Raw genomic sequence first — 23,670 nt, 5'->3', positions numbered from 1 at the left:
GCTTCTCTGACCCTACCCCATTTGTGTTCACACTCTTTCTTGGGCTTTCTCTCTCTCACTCAAATAAATAAATATTTTTTTAAAAGTCTTAGAAATAAAAGTATTCAAATTGGCAAAGAAGAAGTCAAACTCTCTTCACAGATGACACTTTATATGGAAAACCCAAAAGACTCCACCCCAAACCACCAGAACTCATACAGAAATTCATTAATGTGACGGGATATAAAATCAATGCACAGAAATCAGTTGCTTTCTTACACACAAAACAATGAAAATATAGAAAAGGAAATTAGAGAACAAATTCCATTTACTATAGCACCAAGAACCATAAGATACCTGGGAATAAACCTACTCAAAGAGGTAAAGGATATGTACTCAAGGAACTATAGAACACTCATGAAAGAAATTGAAGAAGACATAAAAAGATGAAAGAGCATTCCATGCTCATGGTTCAGAAGAGCAAACATTGTTAAAATGTCTATACTGCCTAGAGCAATCTGTGCTTCTAATGCCATCCCAATCAAAATTGCACCAGCATTTTTCAAAGAGCTGGAACAAACAATCCTAAAATTTGGATGGAACCAGAAGAGACCCTGAATTGCTAAGGAAATGTTGAAAAAGAAAGACAAAACTGGGGGCATCACATTTTCTGATTTCAAGCTTTACTACAAGCTTTACTACAAAGCTGTGATCACCAAGCATGGTACTGGCACATATAGATCAGTGGAAGAGAGTAGAGAGTACAGACATAGACCCACAACTCTATGGTCAAATAATCTTCTACAAAGCAGGAAAAAAATATACAGTGGGAAAAAGACAGTATCTTCAATAAATGGTGCTGGGAAAATTGGACAGCTATATGTAGAAGAATGAAACTCGACCATTCTCTCACACCATACACAAAGATAAACTCAAAATGGATAAAAGACCTTAATGTGAGGCAGGAATCTATCAAAATCCTACAGAAGAACATAGGCAGTAACCTCTTCGACATCAGCCACAGCAACTTTTTTGAGATATGTCTCCCAAGGCAAAGAAAACAAAAGCAAAAATAAACTTTTGGGACTTCATCAAGATAAAAAGTTTCTGCACAGCAAAGGGAAACAGTCAAGAAAACAAAGAGACAACCAACAGAATGGGAGAAGATATTTGCAAATGACAATACAGACAATGGGCTGATATCCAAGGTTGATAAGGAACTCCTCAAACTCAACACACACAAAACAGATAATCATATCAAAAAATGGGCAGAAGACATGAACAGACACTTCTCCAATGAAGACATACAAATGGCTATCAGACACATAAAAAAATGTTCATCATCACTAGCCATCAGGGAGATTCAAATTAAAACCACATTGAGATACCACCTTATACCAGTTAGAATGGCCAAAATAGCAAGACAGGAAACAACATGTGTTGGAGAGGATGTGGAGAAAGGGGAACCCTCTTACACTGTTCATGGGAATGCAAGTTGGTACAGCCACTTTGGAGAACAGTGTGGAGATTTCTTAAGAGATTAAAAATAGAGCTTCCCTATGACCCTGCAATTGCACTCCTGGGTATTTACCCCAAAGATACAGATGTAGCAAATGAAGGGTCATCTGTACCCCAATGTTTATAGCAGCAATGGCCATGGTTGCCAAACTGTGGAAAGAACCAAGATGCCCTTCAACAGACGAATGGATAAGGAAGACGTGGTCCATATACACTATGGAATATTATGCCTCCATCAGAAAGGATGAATACCCAACTTTTGTATGAACATGAACGGGACTGGAAGAGATTATACTGAGTGAAATAAATCAAGCAGAGACAGTCAGTTATCATATGATTTCACTTACTTGTGGAGCATAACAAATAACACGGAGGACATGCGGAGATGGAGAGGAGAAGGGAGTTGAGGGAAATTGAAGGGGGAGATGAACCATGAAAGACTATGGACTCTGAAAAACAACCTGAGGGTTTTGAAGGGGTAGCGAGTGGGAGGTTGGGGAAGCTGGTGGTGGGTATTATGGAGTGCACATATTACATGGAGCATTGGGTGTGGTGCATAAACAATGAATTCTGTTACACTGAAAAGAAATTTTAAAAATGTGAAGGATGCATAATCTCTTCCAGTTCTTCCATGTTGATACAAAAGTTGGGTATTCATCCTTTCTGATGGAGACATAATGCTCATAGTATATATGGACCAAATCTCCTTTGTTTATTTGTCCATTGAAAGGCATCTTTGTTCTTTCCACAGTTTGGTGACCATGGCCATTGCTGCTATGAATTCTGTTACACTGAAAAGAAATTAAAAAAAAAATGGGCAGAAGTTATGAACAGACACTTCTCCAAAGAAGACATACAAATGGCTAACAGACACATGAAAAAAAATGTTTATCATCAATCAGGGAGATTCAAATCAAAACCACTTTACACCAGTTAGAATGGCCAAAATTATCAAGACACTAAACATGTGTTGGAGAGGATGTGAAGAAAGGGGAGCCCTCTTACACTGTTGGTGCAGCCAATTTGGAAAACAGTGTGGATATTCCTTAATAAATTAAAAATAGAGCTTCCCTATGACCCTGCAATTGCACTACTGGGTATTTACCCCAAAGATACTGATGTAGGGAATAGAAGGGTTGGGTGAGCCTGGTGATGGGTATTATGGAGGAACATATTGCATGGAGTCCTGGGTGTGGTGCATAAACAGTGAATTCTGGAATACTGAAATAAAATAAAATAAAATAAAATGAAAAAAAGTCTTAGAAAAAATAACTTGTGTGTGTAAAAACACTCAAAAAAATCCAAGAAAAGTAGCTTTTAATATGCTTTTCTAGTTTTTACATAGTATTCAAAATACAGCATCCTGTGCTAGTCATACATGAAAAGTCCATCTTCAATTACCTTATCTAGTAAACTGCAGAATAAAGTTTTTATAATTTAAGAATACAATGCTATATATTTTTAATTAAGTCAATTAATCAGTCAACAACTATTTGTAAAGTGCCTGCGAATGAAATGTGTAATATGTTAGGTGAAGGTGAGTAAAGATAAAAAGTATTTTTTATTATTATAGAGACTATAGTCAATTGCAGGTGACAGGTGTGGAAAAAAATGATTGAAAAATAATATGTTTATTATATTTGATGTCCATATGAGGTACAATGGACTTAAGACTTCATCTGTGCATTTCAACTGTGTAAGTGAACAGAACTGAGATCAGAAAAAAATTATGGTTGTCCAGGACAGATTTTAACTGATCATTAGATAGTATAATATCTAACTAATGCTTCTTAAACTTGTACTATAAATGTAGAATTGGAGGAATAGCAGCTAATATGTATTAGAAACATGTTTTCCTTTTCTTCCCACTTTTTATTAAAGAAATCATAATGGCAATAGATGAGACTTCATGGTAACTAGCAGAAGAAAATTGTTTCATTTCTGGCATTTATAAGACATGTTTTATATTTGCAGCCAAATAAACATAAAACATGCCAGGGTGCAGAGCTCTGTAATGAAATCGAAGGTGGAGAGGAAAAAGTAGAGACCATCCAGGAGGAAAGAGAATATATCAGCCTCTGACTGAGCAGAAATAACATTAGGAAGAAATTCAGCAACTAATAAAATCCATAAACCAAAAAAAAAAAAAAAAAAGCCTTCTAGAATAAGGGTTAATTGTGTCTTCAAAATTAAATCTGTACCCAATTTAACTATTTCAGTGCTCTCTGCATAGTAAATTTTAAGGGTTTGAACAAAGAATATAAACATTTCTTAAGAAAAGTTTGTTGCAAGAATTGGTTACATTTTTTTCTGTTTTTATACCACATAAGTATCTCTTTTATTAAATTATAGATAATACAGTCCTCATTCTTTTATACCATGTCTTTTTACCGACTCCCAACCATACTAGTTTAGTAGATTGTATTGCTTCCTTCCTCCTAAGATATATTACTCTTATTATCTCAAATACTTTTATGTTTTTTCTTTAATGAATGCCTTAATTTTATTTCATACAAGGATTTCTTCTTCATTGGAAAAAAATAACTATTTGAATAGAGACTGAATAAAAGATAGAGACAATAAATGATAGAGACTTATATATTGATAGTTAGATTTATTAATTACACATATCATATTTCTAGCAATACTTACTTCAGGACTTATTGAAAACTATGTGACTTGTTATATTTCTTGAAATGTCACAGCAAAAACCACCATTTATTCTATGCTTTCTAATGCCTTTCTTTTACTGGATACTTACAGGTATTGGTAATTCAATTCTTATATCAATCATATAAGATTTATAACTTTTAATGATTGTTTAAATATTAAAAAATGAGACTTTGACAAGTCTATTAACTTGTCTGGGTCACACGTCTTGGTAGGAGGTTAGAATTTAAGCACAGCTCTTTCTATCAAGTACATGTTGTTTTTCATGGTTTATTTAAATGAATATATAAAATGCAATGGATTATGTATCCATCAGAGGAAATGACTAGAGGAATTCCAGATGATTTCCTATAGGAATTAACCAAATTCCAAACAGAACTGGAAAAAATAAGGAAAATTAAAAATTGAGGTTTTTTTTTTTAAGATTTTATTTATTTTTTTGACAGAAATACAGCAAGGGAGGGAAAACAAGAACAGGGATTCAGAGAGGGAGAAGCAGACCTCCCACAGAGCAGGAAACCCGATGTGGGACTCAGTCCCAGAACCCTGGGATTATGACCTGAGCCAAAGGCAGGCACTTGACAACTGAGCCAGCCAGGTGTCCCAAAATTGAGTTCTTACTTGGTTTAAAAATCTTCATGTTTTTGGAATCTAAGCAGTGAGAAATGAAGCACTTACCTACCTCCCTAGAACAGACATATTCAGATGACCACAAGCTATCCATTATTAAATTGAGAGAAATAGTTGAGTTGAATGAGGAAAGAAATTAAGCAGTCATTGGAACTAATTCCAGTACAGAACTTTGATTTTGACTACTGGCATACAGACTTGATTGGGAACCATAGAGCGAAAACCTACAATCTTCAGTCAGGTCTTCAAGAACCTAGAGCCTAAGGACAGGATTAAAATGTTGATACTGTTTTGGAAGGTGCAAGTCCAGGACTGTAAATGTGATGAAAAAGAGAAGTGAAACAAAGATGAAAGCCGGCCACTGCTCTAGGATGAGCTCCTGAAGATACAGCTTATTGATCAGGAGAGGCTGTAACCACAGCTAAGAGAAGCCTGCAAAAAAAAGAGTGCATCCACCCAGCTTCTTCCTATAACTCAGTCCACATCAGGCCAGCCAGGTTTTTTTGATGACCAGGAGAATAATGGTGATTAGAACATAAATAAAGGGAGTAAACAAAAAAAAAGCTCACTTGGGCACTATGGCTGAATTGTGCTTTGGGCATGCATTCTTGGATGTGATGGTGGAACACCTTGGTAGGATCTTCACTGACCATTTGGAAGTTTCAGACTGGAGATTGGAGTCAGTGTTACAGAGCACACAGGCTGAATTCTTCCTTAGTTGAGAGAGTGGAAGCAAATAACAGAGACTAACACTGCTTGATCCTCTGGCTCAGGTATTATTCTCCTCTTTATTTTGAAGAGAATATTCAGTAAATATGTGTGTCAACAGAGCTACATAGTTTGACATCCCCCCTCTCTCTTCATCTTCATACCAACAATATGTTGATCTCATTAACGGCCCTATTGACTCCGCATCTGTGACCTTGTTACCCAGGAAATGAATTAGTGTTGCCAAATGAGACTAAGATTGTATGTATAATTTCTTTGACAAATGAATGTTAGTTTCTCTCAAAAATATTTTGTTTGAACAAAAGCAGAGACAAATACAGGGTTGAGAATGGAGTAAAAATCTATCATTAGATAGATTTTTGTCGTTGTCATTAAACCCCCACCAAAAAACAAAAACAAACAACACCTCAAAGGATCTATTTTTTGTCACAAGTAAATTCATTAGATTCATTATTTTGGTAGGCTTATTATTTCTGTAGATTCACTATTTTTTCTCCCATACTTCCCTTGGTGATTGAAATTTATTTGAAAGTTCATTTCATCCAATTTTAGCAAGTTTTCTAACATATGTCCGCGACATTTTTCCTTCTTGTGTAGTGACCCAAAAAGTTTCTGCTCTTTTCTTCTAAACAACCCAGAGTTCTTCATTAAATATTCTAACATTATCAAGAGTTCCTGCTCTCTTTTCACACATGTGCATACACACACACACACACACACACACACACTCATATTTTAGGGTAATTCGTGATTTAGTATAATCTGTAATCTTCCCAGAGATTGCAACAATTCACTTGGTACTAAAAACTAAATTAGAAAACATTAAGTTATTCCCTTTTCAGTTATTATGAATTTCACCAACTGAGATGAGATTTCTTAGAATATTTTTAAAAATGGAGATTAAAGTTAAGTGAAATATTTAAACCACTTATTAATCACTTATAATCACTAGAATTAGCTGACTTAAGGCATTGGTTGTACTACTTATTTTTTAAAAGATTTTTATTTTTTATTTATTTGACAGAAAGAGACAGCAAGAGAGGGAACACAAGCAGAGGGCCTGGGAGAGGGAGAAGCAGGCTTCCTGCTAGACAGGGAACCAGGTGTGGGGCTCTATCCCAGGACCCTGGGACCATGATCTGAGCCAAAGACAGATGCTTAACAACTGAACCACCCAGGTGCCCCTGGACGTACTACATTTTAGCTAAATACATTTGTCTAAGTCCCTTAAACTCTCCTAAATAAAAGACATAATTTGTAAAGTAGGTGCATAATTGGTTCTTATCTCCCTGAGATGTGAGCGTTAAAGATAAGTTAGTTGGTGTCGGACACTATCATAAATACATAAGGGAAAGGATAGTGGAAATGGCAGGTGTAATAATAATAGCAATAGGAACAGTAGTAGTGGTGCTACCACTAGTAGTGGAGTTAAGAATTCATTTCTAAAGTCCAGATAATTATTGAATAAAGATCACTCTAGTGGTAGATATAAGAATAAATAAAGTTGCCCAAAGAGAAAGTAAAATATAAGGAGAGAATAAGAAGAGTTTGAACCTGGAATAAGTACCATATTTGAGAGGAAAATGGAGGAAGATGGTCCAGCCTTAGAGAAGACCAAGACAATTCAGGATTAGGAGATTTAAAAATAAGGGTTCCCCCACCAAATAAGGTTTTATTGAAACTCAGTCATGCCCATTTTTTCACACATTGTGTATGGGTACTTTCTGGCTACAGACTGCTGTCTCACCGAAACAGAATTGAGAAATGTTAACAAAGACCACATGACTTCCAGAGCCTAAAGTATTAACTATCTAGCTCCTTAAAGAAACAGTTTATGAAACTCTTTGCTCGAAGTAATCTTGGAAATACTGATTGGTACTTACAGATCCAGATATGTTTGTTTTTCTTTGATTATATATATATATATATATATTTGATTATATATATTTAAAGACAAAATACTTCTGCAGATTTATTAATTGATTTATGTAGATACAAACTCTCCCTTCTTGACTAATTAGCTTCTAAATTCCATAAAGAATGCATTCTGTACCATGATAACTGTTTTAATGTATCCACTAAACAAAAACAACAAACATCATTGTCATTCCAATCAATTATGTAAACCTAGATATAGTTTGAAAGTAAAAGAATTTTAACCAAATTATAATTTAGAAAAACAAGTTTATGAAACAGAATGTCTTTCCTTACCTCCTGCCATTTGAAGTATCTCTTTAGAGAAAATGGTTGCATTTAATTTATGTGAAATAAATCACAATTAATTTCTGAGCATGTTCAATCATTTCTATATTTTTTAATATTATAAGTCACTCAACAAATTTTCATTCAAACAATAAAGGAATGATAAAAATTTATAACTTGTAAGAATATATAGTATCATGAGCATAGAGAATTAACAAACTCATTTTAGTAAAGACTGTCTTGGTGAATTATGGTTTCTATGGTACCCAATAAAAGCATATCCAAATTCAGTTCCACTGATCTGCAAATTTCTAAGGTTATGTAAGAATATATTGGATTTTGGAAATACTAAAAAGTACTTATTGGCTCTAGGCACAACAAATAGTATGCATTTCTCTTTTAGGAAATGAATAATAATATCTGAACTTTTGGATAATTTGAGTAAGAAACAAAATTGAACGTGCTGTTAAAAGTCTTAATGGTGCATATGTTGCAGCTGCCAAGTTCTGAAATTTCTAATTAATGACTATGCAGTAAAGATTAAAATAATGAGCAAAATAATTAAGAATGAAGCTTACATATGGCTTATATGCTTGCTTTTAGTGTTTTCAAAGACTCTCTCCTTCAGAGAGTCTGGATGTTTTCAATATGAAGGAAAGTCACATTTCAAAAGTGAATTGGGAACAAGTGATTTGGAAATAAAAAATATGTGTATATAACCACAAGATTAGAAAAACACCTTATCTAAGTTGCAATAATGTACTATCAAGAGGCAAATATAACCACCCCTCAAAGTTTAGAATGCTTTGAATCCATTAAGTAATATAGATAAAAAACATGATTTTAGACATTATCTATTTGCATTTGTTGATAATTTATAGATAGACAACTACATTTTAGATTTCACTTTTTTAAAGACCAAAATGATTACCAAAAAACCAAACATGTGAATTAAAATTATAAAACTAAATTAAATTTTTGGAAAATCCTTGTAGTTTGCCTTAGGATATTTGGGTACTCAGAAATGATTAAACATGTTAAGTAAACTCTCTTATAAGATTATTTTAAAATGTGTCTTAAATGTAGTCAACCCCTTGGTGAAAACCACTTTTGAAATTCAAAGTATTGATTGTGTATTAGACTATCACAATATTTTTATTTTCTTTTTAATTTTTAAATATTAATTTAGGTCAATTAATTAACATATAGTGTATTAAAGGTTTCAGGGGTAGAGTTCAGTAATTCATCAGTCTTATATAACACCAAATGCTCATTACATCACATGCGCTCCTTAATCTCCATCATCCAGTTACTTCATTCCTTCTCCCCTCCCCTCTCCAGCAATCCTCAGTATTTTTTTCCCTATGATTTAGTCTCTTACAATTTGTCTTCTTCTCTAACTTCATCTTATTTTATTTTCCCCTCCCTTCCCACCCACTTCTCTGTTTTTTTTCTTAAATTCCACTTATGATTGAAATCATATGATAATTGTCAATCTCTAATTGACTTATTTTGCTTAGCATAATATCTTCTAGTTCCATTCAAGTCATTGCAAAGGGAAAGATTTCCCTCTTTTGATGGCCGTGTAATATTCCATTGAATTTATATACCACGTCTTCTTTGTCCATTCATCTGTCATTGTACAACTGGGCTTTTTCCATAGTTTGGCTATTGTGGACACTGCTGCTATAAACATTGGTGTGCAGGTGCTCCTTTGGATCACTATGTTTGTATAGTTGAGGTAGATACCTAGTAGTGCAATTGCTGGGTCATAGGGTAGCTCTATTTTTAACTTTTTTGTGGCACCTCCATACGGTTTTCCAGAGTGGCCATACAAGCTTTCATTCCCACCAGCAGTGTAAGAGAGCTCCCCTTTCTCTGGAACCACCCTAACACTTGTTGTTGCCTTATTTGTTATTTTTAGCCATTCTTATTGGTGTAAGGTGGTCTTCCATTGCGGTTTTGATTTGTATTTCCCTGATGCTGAGTGATATGGAACATTTTTTTGAATGTCTGTTGCTATTTGTAAACCTTCTTTGGAGAAATTTCTGTTCATGTTTTCTGCCCATTTCTTGACTGGATTATTTGTTTTCTAAGTGTTGAGTTTGATAAATTCTTTATACTTTTTGGATATTAACCCTTTGTCTGATAAGATATTTGCAAGTATCTTCTCCCATTCTGTAGGTCTTCTTTTCATTTTGTTAACTGTTTCCTTTGTTGTGCAAAAGGTTTATCTTAATGAAGTCCCAGCAGTACATTTTTATTTATTTATTTATTTATTTATCTATTTATTTATTTATTTATACTTTTGTTTCCCTTGCCTTTGGAGATGTGTCTATCAAGAGGTCCCTGGGGACAAAGTCAAAGAGCTTGTTACTTATGTTCTGCTCCGGAATTTTGATGGTTTTCTGTCTCACAGTTAGGTCTTTCATCCATTTTGAGTTTTTTTTTTTTTTAAGTAAAAATATGGTGTAAAAGAAAATTATGGTGTAAAAAAATGGTTCAGTTTCATTCTTCTGCATGTCGCTGTCCAATTTTACCAACACCATTTGTTGAAGAGATTGTCCTTTTTCCATTCATTATTCTTTCTTGCTTTGTCAAAATTTAGTTGACCATAGAGTTGAGGGTCCATTTCTGGGCTCTCTATTCTGTTCCTTTGATCTATGTGTCTGCTCTTCTGCCACTACCATACTTTATGGATGGTTACAGTTTTGTAATATAGCTTGAAGTACAAAATTGTGATGTCACAAGGTTTAGTTTTCTTTTTCAACATTCCTTTGGTAATTCAGGATCTTTTCTGTTCCATTCAAATCTTAGGACTATTTGTTCCAGTTCTGTGCAAAATGTTGATGACATTTTGATAGGGATTGCATTGAATGAATAAATTGTTCTGGGTAGCATGGACACTTTCACAGTATTTGTTCTTCCAATCCGTGAGCATAGGATATTTTTCCATTTCTTTGTGTATTCCTTAATTTCACTCATGACTGTTGCATAGATTTCAGAGGACAGATATGTTGCCTTTTTGGTTAAGATTATTCCTAAGTATCTTATGGTTTGTTTGTTTTTGTGTGTGTGCGCGCTATTGTAAATGAGATTGATTCCTTAATTTACATTTCTTTTGTCTAATTATTAGTCTTTAGAAATGCAACTGATTTCTGTGCATTGATCTTTATATCCTGCTGCACTGCTAAATTTCTGTATAAGCTCTGGAGTGCCTGGGTGGCTCAGTGGGTTAAATCCTCTGCCTCTGGCTCAGGTCATGATCCCAGGGTCCTGGATTTGAGCCCTGCATCGAGCCCTCTCTCTCTCTCTCTGCCTACCTCTCTGCCTACTTGTGATATCTGCCAGTCAAATAAATAAATAAAAATCTTTAAAAAATTCTGTATAAGTTCCAACAATTTTGGATTGGAGTTTTCTGGGTTTTCCACCTACAGTAACACATCATCTGCAAAGACAGAGTTTAACTTCTTCTTTGCCAATTTGAATGCCTTTTATTTCTTTTATTGCCTGATTGCTGAGGTTAGGACTTCCAGTACTATGTTGAAAAACACTGGTGATAGGGGACATGGCGGTCTGTTCCTGACCATATAGAAAAAGCTCTCAGTTTTGCCCCGTTAAGAATGATATTAACTGTGTGCTTTTCATAGATGGTTTTAATGATATTGAGGTATGCACACTGTAAAGAAAGGTACAGGAAAGGATCCTGTACATTGTCAAATTCTTCATCTATTGAGATGATAATATGATTCTTGTGCTTTCTTTAATTAATGTAGTTTATCACATTGATTGATTTGTAGATTCAGAACCATCCTTGCAATGCAGGAACAAATCCCACTTGGTTTTGGTGAATAATCCTTTTCATATACTGTTAGACCCTATTGGCTAGTATCTTGGTGAGATTTTTTGCATCAAAGTTCATCAGGGATATTGTTCTGTAATTCTACTTTTTGGTAGGGCCTTTGTCTGGTTTGGGGATCAAGGTAATGCTGGCCTCATAGAAAGAGTTTGGAAGTATTCATTCTTCCATTTCTATTTTTTGAAACAATTTCAGAAGAATAGGTACTAATTCTACTTTAAATGTTTGGTAGAATTCCCCTGGGAAGTCATCTGGCCCTGAACTCTTATTTGTTGGGAAATTTTTTATTTCTATTTTAATTACCTTGCTGGTTATGGGTCTGTTCATGTTTTCCATTTCTTCTTCTTTGAGTTTTGGTAGTATATATGCTTTCTAGGAATGTATCCATTTCTTCCAGATTGCCTAATTTGTTTGTGTATAGTTGCTTATAATATGTTCTTAAAATTGTGTTTATTTACTTGGTGTTGGTCATGATCTGTCTCTTTCATTCATGATTTTATTTTGGGGGTTCTTTCTCTTTTCTTTTTGATAAGTCTGGCTAGGAGTTTATTGATCTTATTAATTCCTTCAAAGAAACAACTCCTAGTTTCATGGATGTGTTCTACTGTTCTTTTGGTTTTTATTCCATTTATTTCTGTTCAGATTCTTATTATTTATCTTCTCCTGCTGGGTTTAGGTTTTATTTGAAGTTCTTTCTCCAGGTCCTTCAGATTTAGAGTTAAGTTGTATATTTGAGAACTTTCTTGTTTCTAGAGAAAAGTGTGTGTTGCTATATAATTCCCTCTTAGGATTGCTGCTGCATCCCAGAGGTTTTCTTGGGAACTTTCCCACCCTGAAGCACCCCCATTCCTTCTGTGACCCCAGAGATCCTGAGACCATACTGTCCGACCTAGTGTTCTTTCCTGCTTCACCTCTTGAGCACTGGAGAAAGTCCCCCACTGGAGAGATTTCTATAATTTCTGATATTGGGCACTGCTGGTGTATCACTTTTTAGTAGCCACCTTATAGAGACTCCCTCTTCCCAAGGTTTATTTTCCAATGTACTGCTTTGGATTCATTTCTTTGCACTTCCTACCTTGCAAAAAGTGGCCTCTCTTCTATTTGTAGAATTGAAGCAATTCATTTCTTAGATCTCCTGTTGAGTTCACATGTGTTTGGAAAGATTTGATAGCGATCTAGTTGAATTCCAGGGACCAGATGAAAATAGGATACCCTACACCTCTATCTTCCTCCCTCTCCCCAGTAATTTTTAAATTAACTTAAAATTTTTAAATTTACCCATTTTAAAATATTTTGTAATGAAATTAAGCACACTACCAAATATCTTTATAAAAGTCTTTAAAACGTCTTTATTTTCCATTAATATATTTTTGATACATCAATCTGAATTTCTGGCATCATACATACTTTTAAAGAATTTTAAATTTTCAAATATGACCTGGCTTATTTATGTATTTCCCCCTGGCAAGGTGAGCCAAACTACCGTTGGTGGTAAGCCAGAGCTATTTTTCTTCTTTTGAACTTGAAAAAGGTCTTAAAAAATGGATATGGTAGATGAGACTTCTGAGTCACCAGTAACATCTAAGATGCCTTAATTTCTGAAATAGACTCTCAGACTGCAGATCAATCGTGTACTTTAAGGAGAAGCTGGCATCAAACAAAATATTTGTTACTTATGTTGTCACCAGGAACATAAGTCTCCAAACAAGTGCTTCAGAAGGTGGCTTGTTAGGATGTCAACGAGAACAAAATATTCAGTGGACTTTGTTAGTTGTTTAATACTCTTGGGAGTCAAGAAGACCAGGCTTGAGTGGGTGCTGGTCAAGCTAAGACTAACAAGCCCAGTTTTGCAGTCGTTAGCCTGACATTCAGTCCAGTCTATAGAGAAGACAGACTGGAATTAGAGACTAAAGACTGAAATGGAGGCTTCTGTGGCAGGAAAAAAATGGTGTGCTATTCTCAAACATTCCCCATAAAAACCAAGTGAAAAGGGCTTCAAAGAATCATTCATCCCTTGGAGCTCAGAGAACACAGGGACATCTAAGGCATATGGGGAAAACTCCTAAAGGCTGACTCTAGGTGGAAACTGTGGGAGGGGAGAGCTAGGCTCCACTAATGGTGGAGCACAGGGTAAGTTTTAAAATATGGATCTGATGAAAATTCTCCAAGGTGAGCCATCCCTGACAGGTGCCATAATGTAGAGAACTATATGTGTTTAGGTGATGATGACAAAACCTGGGCACTGAAGCAGACAAAACCTGGGCACTGACTCATATGCTCCACCTAGAAGAAGTTTCACCTGACTCCAAAAATTAGCCCCTTCCCTGGTCAGGGAGTCTGGAAAGTCCATAAGGACCTCTAACCAAAGGACAGTTTTAATTCATTTGGACATCTGTGAATATGGAAAATACCTTTCATCATTAAGATGACAGAACATCTGGCACCCTTAAATTCTTAACTTTAATCTCAAAGGGAGTCTTTATTTCCTTCTATTAAAATGAGTAATTCCTGGGGCACCTGGGTGGCTGTGGGGATTAAGACTCTGCCTTCGGCTCAGGTCATGATCCCAGGGTCCTGGGATCAAGCCCCACATCAGCAGGGAGTTTTCTCCCCACCCCCCACCCTGCCTGTCTCTCTGCCTACTTGCGATCTCTGTCAAATAAATAAATAAAATCTTTAAAAATAAATAAATAAAATAAAATGAATAATTCCTCCTATAAGTTCACCATTTCAGTAACCTTACTAAAATATGCATCTACTCCTAATTTCATATCTTCATTGACTTTCTCACCTCTTGAAGTTCCCCAGTAGCTCCAAATGTTTACAGGCTCTACCTTCACTTTTAAAAAAGAAACAATCAAAATAAAATCTTGGTTAACTCTTTTTCTCCTCCTAGGTTTGAAAGAATTTTTCTTTATTTCATTATTATAATGATAAAACAAATGGTCTACATCTATAACTTCTATGTCCTTTCATTTTTAAAGTGCTGAACTGTGTTCTTTCATCTTTACTATATCAAAATCAACTTCCAAAGACCTTCAACCACTGCATCCTATATTAAAAAAGAAAAAAAAAAGCCTGTATTTTTCTTTTTCAATCACTTCTTAGTTGTACTTCCATTTCTACAGTTAGTATTGGAAATGGAAAAAAAAAATGAGTCAAGTCTGATTTCCATGAACAAATGTATGAGTTTCTTAAAACAGGAGGTTTTGGGGAGCCTGGGTGGCTCAGTGGGTTAAGCCTCTACCTTCAGCTCAGCTCATGATATCAGGGCTGGGATCGAACCCCACATCAGGTTCTCTGCTCAGTTGTGAGCCTACTTCCCCCTCTCTCTCTGCCTGCTTCTCTGTCTACTTGTGATCTCTCTCTGTTAGGTAAATGAATAAAATCTTTAAAAAAACAAACAAACAGGAGGTTATGACAAATATGGTCAAAAATAGAGCTATAAGAGGAGACAAGATGGAGGGAAGTAGGAGGAGATGCCATTTCAACCTGTACCCTAAAGTGAGCTGATTACCTACCAAAGAACTCTGATCACCCATGAAATCAGCCTGAGATTAGAATTATACACTCCTGGATCTCTACCGGGGCAGAAGACGCCACAGGGCAGGTAAAGTGGAGTGGGAACATGAGACTGATATCAGAAGATAAATGAAAGGGAGAGGGAGCCACCAGAAGTGACCCACTGGAAAGTAATACCCCAATACGAGAGTGCCCTGTGATTGGGGACCAGCATTAACTTGGAGTCTGGTTGAAAGCACTTGAAAAGAGCAAAGGATCATGGAGGGAAACTGTGGGAATCGGCGCAGTTAGGCATGTGGCTTAATTCCCCGGACCCAGGACAGCTACCCCTGGTGCAGAGCCAGAGAGAGTGCAGCAAAGAAGTCAGGTCTTGGTCCCTGAGCTGCCAGTGCACCTGAGAGCATCTGGATGGTGGCTCTCATGAGGGTGAGGGAGCCTCACCAGCCAGCAGAATCACAACCTTTTGCACTCTCCATGCATGTGCCCTGCTACCAGAGTCTCAGTCATGCCCCACACCTCCCTGAGAGAGGTGCGTGCAGGAGCCAGTCAGAGCTCTCTCTCAGACCACGGAGAATCTGAGCACTCCCAGCCTGGGCCAGCAGGAAAGTCTCAGTGTGCTGTTGCTGCTTGGGACATCTCTGGTGGTCTAGAGCTGCCCAGACAGCCATGGCTATCACGGTTTTGGGTGCCAGCGGGAGTTCCTGTGACCAAGACCATGACTGAGAACGTGCTCTGCCACCTACAGAGGGGAAATTTAGGTGCTCTGGAGCACCCAGAGGGGAAGAGACTGAGGCTTCTCTCTGAGAGTGAGGTCTGGGTTCAGTTTGCTTTCCTCTAAACCTCCAAAAACCGTCAAAAGCTGCCAAGGGGAGAGAAAACAAACAAACAAACAAAAAACCTCCAGAGAACAAAAGCCTGAAACACTGGTTTCCTCAGAGCCCACCCCCTTGATGGGGCAGGAGGACTTAATTCCACTTAACTCCAACAAGACTCCCTGAAAACCTGTGCAGCGGGCCACTCCCCTAGAAAGCCAACCAAAAGAAAAAAAAAAAAAAGACAAGAGGATACCCACTACTACTTCATAGATACAACTTTTATTTTTAATTCATTCCCACTATTCTGGTTCTTCATATATATATATATATATATATATATATATATACACATACATATATATAACTATTTAACCTACTTATCATCATAACCTACTTTCCATCATGGTGAGGAGTCCAGGACATCAAATTCCATAATATCCTTTTTTTTAATTTAATTTAATTTAATTTAATTTTATTTTATTTTATTTTATTTTTTTTATTTCCAGCATAACAGTATTCATTATTTTTGCACCACACCCCGTGCTCCATGCAATCCGTGCCCTCTATAATACTCACCACCTGGTACCCCAACCTCCCACCCCCCGTCCCTTCAAAACCCTCAGATTGTTTTTCAGAGTCCATAGTCTCTCATGGTTCACCTCCCCTTCCAATTTCCCCCAACTCCCTTCTCCACTCTAAGTCCCCATGTCCTCCATGCTATTTGTTATGCTCCACAAATAAGTGAAATCATATGATAATTGACTCTCTCTGCTTGACTTATTTCACTCAGCATAATCTCTTCCAGTCCCGTCCATGTTGCTACAAAAGTTGGGTATTCATCCTTTCTGATGGAGGCATAATACTCTATCCCCAGGGGTACAGGTCTGTGAATCACCAGGTTTACACACTTCACAGCACTCACCAAAGCACATACCCTCCCCAATGTCCATAATCCCACCCCCTTCTCCCCAACCCCCTCTCCCCAGCAACCCTCAGTTTGTTTTGTGAGATTAAAAGTCACTTATGGCTTGTCTCCCTCCCAATCCCATCTTGTTTCATTTATTCTTCTCCTACCCACTTAAGCCCCCATGTTGCATCACCACTTCCTCATATCAGGGAGATCATATGATAGTTGTCTTTCTCTGCTTGACTTATTTCGCTAAGCATGATACGCTCTAGTTCCATCCATGTTGTCGCAAATGGCAAGATTTCATTTCTTTTGATGGCTGCATAGTATTCCATTGTGTATATATACCACATCTTCTTGATCCATTCATCTGTTGATGGACATCTAGGTTCTTTCCATAGTTTGGCTATTGTGGACATTGCTGCTATAAACATTCGGGTGCATGTGCCCCTTTGGATCACTACGTTTGTATCCTTAGGGTAAATACCCAATAGTGCAATTGCTGGGTCATAGGGCAGTTCTATTTTCAACATTTTGAGGAACCTCCATGCTGTTTTCCAGAGTGGCTGCACCAGCTTGCATTCCCACCAATAGTGTAGGAGGGTTCCCCTTTCTCCGCATCCTCGCCAGCATCTGTCATTTCCTGACTTGTTGATTTTAGCCATTCTGACTGGTGTGAGGTGATATCTCATTGTGGTTTTGATTTGTATTTCCCTGATGGCGAGTGATATGGAGCACTTTTTCATGTGTTTGTTGGCCATCTGGATGTCTTCTTTGCAGAAATGTCTGTTCATGTCCTCTGCCCATTTCTTGATTGGATTATTTGTTCTTTGGGTGTTGAGTTTGCTAAGTTCTTTATAGATTCTGGACACTAGTCCTTTATCTGATATGTCATTTGCAAATATCTTCTCCCATTCTGTCAGTTGTCTTTTGATTTTGTTAACTGTTTCCTTTGCTGTGCAAAAGCTTTTGATCTTGATGAAATCCCAATAGTTCATTTTTGCCCTTGCTTCCCTTGCCTTTTGCGTTGTTCCTAGGAAGATGTTGCTGCAGCAGAGTTCAAAGAGGTTGCTGCCTGTGTTCTCCTCAAGGATTTTGATGGATTCCTTTCGCACATTGAGGTCCTTCATCCATTTTGAGTCTATTTTTGTGTGTGGTGTAAGGAAATGGTCCAATTTCATTTTTCTGCATGTGGCTGTCCAATTTTCCCAGCACCATTTATTGAAGAGGCTGTCTTTTTGCCATTGGACATTCTTTCCTGCTTTGTCGAAGATTAGTTGACTGTAGAGTTGAGGGTCTATTTCTGGGGTCTCTATTCTGTTCCATTGATCTATGTGTCTGTTTTTGTGCCAGTACCATGCTGTCTTGATGATGACAGCTTTGTAATAGAGCTTGAAGTCCGGAATTGTGATGCCACCAACGTTGGCTTTCTTTTTCAATATCCCTTTGGCTATTCGAGGTCTTTTCTGGTTCCATATAAATTTTAGCATTATTTGTTCCATTTCTTTAAAAAAGATGGATGGTACTTTGATAGGAATTGCATTAAATGTGTAGATTGCTTTAGGTAGCATAGACATTTTCACAATATTTATTCTTCCAAACCAGGAGCATGGAATGTTTTTCCATTTCTTTGTGTCTTCCTCAATTTCTTTCATGAGTACTTTATAGTTTTCTGAGTATAGATTCTGTGTCTCTTTGGTTAGGTTTATTCCTAGGTATTTTATGGTTTTGGGTGCAATTGTAAATGGGATTGACTCCTTAATTTCTCTTTCTTCTGTCTTGCTGTTGGTGTAGAGAAATTCAACTGATTTCTGTGCATTGATTTTATATCCTGACACTTTACTGAATTCCTGTATAAGTTCTAGCAGTTTTGGAGTGGAGTCTTTTGGGTTTTCCACATATAGTATCATATCATCTGTGAAGAGTGATAATTTGACTTCTTCTTTGCCGATTTGGATGCCTTTAATTTCCTTTTGTTGTCTGATTGCTGAGACTAGGACCTCTAGTACTATGTTGAATAGCAGTGGTGATAATGGACATCCCTGCCGTGTTCCTGACCTTAGCGGAAAAGCTTTCAGTTTTTCTCCATTGAGAATATTTGCGGTGGGTTTTTCATAGATGGCTTTGATGATACTGAGGTATGTGCCCTCTATCCCTACACTTTGAAGAGTTTTGATCAGGAAGGGATGCTGTACTTTGTCAAATGCTTTTTCAGCATCTATGGAGAGTATCATATGGTTCTTGTTCTTTCTTGTATTGATGTGTTGTATCACATTGACTGATTTGCGGATGTTGAACCAACCTTGCAGCCCTGAAATAAATCCCACTTGGTCGTGGTGAATAATCCTTTTAATGTACTGTTGAATCCTATTGGCTAGTATTTTGTTGAGTATTTTCGCATCTGTGTTCATCAAGGATATTGGTCTATAGCTCTCTTTTTTGATGGGATCCTTGTCTGGTTTTGGGATCAAGGTGATGCTGGCCTCATAAAATGAGTTTGGAAGTTTTCCTTCCATTTCTATTTTTTGGAACAGTTTCAGGAGAATAGGAATTAGTTCTTCTTTAAATGTTTGGTAGAATTCCCCCGGGAAGCCTTCTGGCCCTGGGCTTTTGTTTGTTTGGAGATTTTTAATGACTGTTTCAATCTCCTTACTGGTTATGGGTCTGTTCAGGCTTTCTATTTCTTCCTGGTTCAGTTGTGGTAGTTTATATGTTTCTAGGAATGCATCCATTTCTTCCAGATTGTCAAATTTATTGGCGTAGAGTTGCTCATAGTATGTTCTTATTATAGTTTGTATTTCTTTGGTGTTAGTTGTGATCTCTCCTCTTTCATTCATTATTTTATTTATTTGGGTCCTTTCTCTTTTCTTTTTGATAAGTCGGGCCAGGGGTTTATCAATTTTATTAATTCTTTCAAAGAACCAGCTCCTAGTTTCGTTGATTTGTTCTATTGTTTTTTTGGTTTCTATTTCATTGATTTCTGCTCTGATCTTTATGATTTCTCTCCTCCTGCTGGGCTTAGGGTTTCTTTCTTGTTCTTTCTCCAGCTCCTTTAGGTGTAGGGTTAGGTTGTGTACCTGAGACTTTTCTTGTTTCTTGAGAAAGGCTTGTACCGCTATATATTTTCCTCTCAGGACTGCCTTTGTTGTGTCCCACAGATTTTGAACTGTTGTATTTTCATTATCATTTGTTTCCATGATTTTTTTCAATTCTTCTTTAATTTCCTGGTTGACCCATTCATTCTTTAGAAGGATGCTGTTTAGTCTCCATGTATTTGGGTTCTTTCCAAACTTCCTTTTATGGTTGAGTTCTAGCTTTAGAGCATTGTGGTCTGAAAATATGCAGGGAATGATCCCAATCTTTTGATACTGGTTGAGTCCTGATTTAGGACCGAGGATGTGATCTATTCTGGAGAATGTTCCATGTGCACTAGAGAAGAATGTGTATTCTGTTGCTTTGGGATGAAATATTCTGAATATATCTGTGATGTCCATCTGGTCCAGTGTGTCGTTTAAGGCCTTTATTTCCTTGCTGATCTTTTGCTTGGATGATCTGTCCATTTCAGTGAGGGGAGTGTTAAAGTCCCCTACTATTATTGTATTATTGTTGATGTGTTTCTTTGATTTTGTTATTAATTGGTTTATATAGTTGGCTGCTCCACGTTGGGGGCATAGATATTTAAAATTGTTAGATCTTCTTGTTGGACAGACCCTTTGAGTATGATATAGTGTCCTTCCTCATCTCTTATTATAGTCTTTGGCTTAAAATCTAATTGATCTGATATAAGGATTGCCACTCCTGCTTTCTTCTGATGTCCATTAGCATGGTAAATTCTTTTCCACCCCCTCACTTTAAATCTGGAGGTGTCTTCGGGCTTAAAATGAGTTTCTTGGAGGCAACATATAGATGGGTTTTGTTTTTTTATCCATTCTGATACCCTGTGTCATTTGACAGGGGCATTTAGCCCATTAACATTCAGGGTAACTATTGAGAGATATGAATTTAGTGCCATTGTATTGCCTGTAAGGTGACTGTTACTGTATATCGTCTCTGTTCCTTTCTGATCTACCACTTGTAGGCTCTCTCTTTGCTTAGAGGACCCCTTTCAATATTTCCTGTAGAGCTGGTTTGGTATTTGCAAATTCTTTCAGTTTTTGTTTGTCCTGGAAGCTTTTAATCTCTCCTTCTATTTTGAATGATAGCCTAGCTGGATATAGTATTCTTGGCTGCATGTTTTTCTCGTTTAGTGCTCTGAAAATATCATGCCAGCTCTTTCTGGCCTGCCACGTCTCTGTGGATAAGTCAGCTGCCAATCTAATATTTTTACCATTGTATGTTACAGACTTCTTTTCCCGGGCTGCTTTCAGGATTTTCTCTTATTCACTGAGATTTGTAAATTTTACTATTAGGTGACGGGGTGTGGGCCTATTCTTATTGATTTTGAGGGGCGTTCTCTGAACCTCCTGAATTTTGATGCTCGTTCCCTTTGCCATATTGGGGAAATTCTCCCCAATATTTCTCTCCAGTATACCTTCTGCTCCCCTCTCTCTTTCTTCTTCTTCTGGAATCCCAATTATTCTAATGTTGTTTCGTCTTATGGTGTCACTTATCTCTCGAATTCTCCCCTCGTGGTCCAGTAGCCTTTTGTCCCTCTTTTGCTCAGCTTCTTTATTCTCTGTCATTTGGTCTTCTATATCACTAATTCTTTCTTCTGCCTCATTTATCCTAGCAGTGAGAGCCTCCATTTTTGATTGCACCTCATTAATAGCTTTTTTGATTTCAACTTCGTTAGATTTTAGTTCTTTTATTTCTCCAGAAAGGGCTTTTATATCTCTCGAGAGGGTTTCTCTAATATCTTCCATGCCTTTTTCGAGTCCGGCTAGAACCTTGAGAATTGTCATTCAGAACTCTACATCTGACATATTACCAATGTCTGTATTGATTAGGTCCCTAGCCTTCGGTACTGCCTCTTGTTCTTTTTTTTGTGTTGAATTTTTCCATCTTGTCATTTTGTCCAGATAAGAGTATATGAAGGGGCAAGTAAAATACTAAAAGGGTGGCAACAATCCCAGGAAAAAATGCTTTAACCAAATTTGAAGAGATCCAAAATCGTGAGGGGGGAGAAAGGGGATAAAAAGTGGTTCAAAAAGGAAGAAAGAAAAAAAAAAGAAAAAGAAAAAGAAAAGAATTTAAATAAAAGGAAAACACCTAAGAAAAATGTAAATAAGAAAAAATATATATATTAGATAAACTAGTAAAAAATCGTTAAAAAAGAAAAAGGTAACAGTTAAAAAAAAAAAAATTTTTTACCCGAAGGCGAGGAAAAAAAAAACAAAAAATGAAAAAGAAAAAAATTAAATTAACTGCAAGACTAAAAAAAAAATCACAGGGAAAAAGCCATGAGTTCCTTGCTTGGCTTTCTCCTCCTCTGGAATTCTGCTGCTCTCCTTGGTATTGAAACCGCACTCCTTGGTAGGTGAACTTGGTCTCGGCTGGATTTCTTGTTGATCTTCTGGGGGAGGGGCCTGTTGTAGTGATTCTCAAGTGTCTCTGCCCCAGGTGGAATGACACCGCCCTTACCCGGGGCCGGGGTGAGTAATCCGCTTGGGTGTGCTTTCAGGAGCTTTTGTTCCCTGAGCGCTTTCCGTAGAGTTCCGGAGGACGGGAATACAAATGGCGGCCTCCTGGTCTCCGGCCCGGAGGAGCCGAGAGCCCAGGGCCGCACTCCTCAGTGCACCCTCAGAGAACAGCGCCCAGTTACTCCCGTCTGCCTGACCTCCGGCCGCGCTCCGAGCTCACCGAGCCTGCGACCAGTTCAAGGTAACACCGAGCTGTGAGCTTACTGTCGGCTCTGTCTCTGTAGCCGGCTTTCCCGTTCCAATACCCGCAAGCTCTGCGACACTCAGACTCCCCCGATCCTTCTGTGACCCTGCGGGACCTGAGGCCACGCTGACCCCGCGTGGGCTTCGCCCCGGTTTAGCCTCTGGAGCGATGTCCCTCAGCGGAACAGACTTTTAAAAGTCCTGATTTTGTGCGCCGTTGCTCCGCTGCTTGCCAGGAGCCGGCCCCTCCCCCCGGGGTCTATCTTCCCGTCGCTTTGGATTCACTTCTCCGCCGGTCCTACCTTTCAGAAAGTGGTTGTTTTTCTGTTTCCAGAATTGCTGTTCTTCTTCTCTTGGATCTGCCGATGGATTTTCAGGTGTTTGCAAACTTTAGATAAGCTATCTAGCTGATCTCCGGCTAGCTGAAGCAGTCTCAGCCTGCTACTTCTCCGCCATCTTCCATAATATCCTTTTAACCTGAACTTTTTGATACCAACACCTGTGTTTTTCTTTTCTATTTTTTAATTTTTTAAATTTAATTTTATTTTAGTGTAGATACTTCTTCTTCTTTTTTTTAATATTCATATAGAGTTAAGCTTCAAGGTAATCCCCTTTCCCCAATCAATGCTACCTCTATAGGTAAACCAGTTTTTTATCCCCCTTTATCTTAGGAAAGTTGAGTCCTTTAACAAAGATATCAAGATACATCCAGGAAGAATCAAAGTAACCTTCCTCAGACACACTGAGAATTTATAACCACTCTCCCATCCTTTTCTTCTGCCAGTGTTTCTGTGTAGTTGTTTTTGTCCTGGTAGTATATAAATCTTATACGTGGGGTTCTTTTTGATGACGTTATATATATATATATATATATATATATATATATATATATGTATTTCTTTATTTTTTTCTTCTGATCTCATCTACTTTTTTTGGTGTTTTTGATTGCATGTTTTTGTTTGTATAGTTCATAAATCTTACCTTGGAGCCCATTTGGGCTGGGACTTCTCTTTCATT

Source organism: Mustela erminea, chromosome 16 (assembly GCF_009829155.1).
Source record: "Mustela erminea isolate mMusErm1 chromosome 16, mMusErm1.Pri, whole genome shotgun sequence".
Lineage (NCBI taxonomy): Eukaryota > Metazoa > Chordata > Mammalia > Carnivora > Mustelidae > Mustela > Mustela erminea.
The sequence above is the reverse complement of the archived record's forward strand: the minus strand, read 5'-3'. Positions refer to the sequence as shown.